The sequence below is a fragment of the Canis lupus genome, chromosome 1 (assembly GCF_003254725.2).
Source record: "Canis lupus dingo isolate Sandy chromosome 1, ASM325472v2, whole genome shotgun sequence".
Classification (NCBI taxonomy): domain Eukaryota; kingdom Metazoa; phylum Chordata; class Mammalia; order Carnivora; family Canidae; genus Canis; species Canis lupus.
Window position 1 is genome coordinate 75,554,310 of NC_064243.1, and position 576 is coordinate 75,554,885.

Here is a 576-nt window from a genome sequence, read left to right on the forward strand (position 1 = left end):
TCTAAAAAAAGTATTTACTGGATCGTATATTCAAGTTTTCGATATGCCATTTGAAATAAATTATCCTTGAAAATAAATCATTCAATATAATCTCTGAAATATTATCTAGTTAACATAATATTTGCCTTAAGTATATCAGACAAATATTTACTATCAGCAAAATAAAAACCAGCAAAGCATTTTTGTATCTGAATGCCTGACATTCTGATCCAGTGGATTTACATTTTTTCCTAAGTATAGTAATTTTTAAAAATCTCTTTGGGTACTCAACATATTAGAAGTACAACTACCTATTTATAATTGCCAACTTCTAACATATAAGCCATCAATAAACACCAACACAATATTTTAGCAATCATCTTATGTGAATTGACAAATGGAAAACAAAATTCTCACTAACAATGGGTCACCAAATTCTTTCTTATAAGTTATTATAAAAAAATTTATTTAAAAAGCCTAAATACACAAACATGATCAAACATTTAAAATTAAAAAATGAAAAACAAAATTAAACTGAAATAAGTTATGATTTCCTTTTCCTCTTTCACAAAAAAAATTCAAACATAAAAGGTCAAG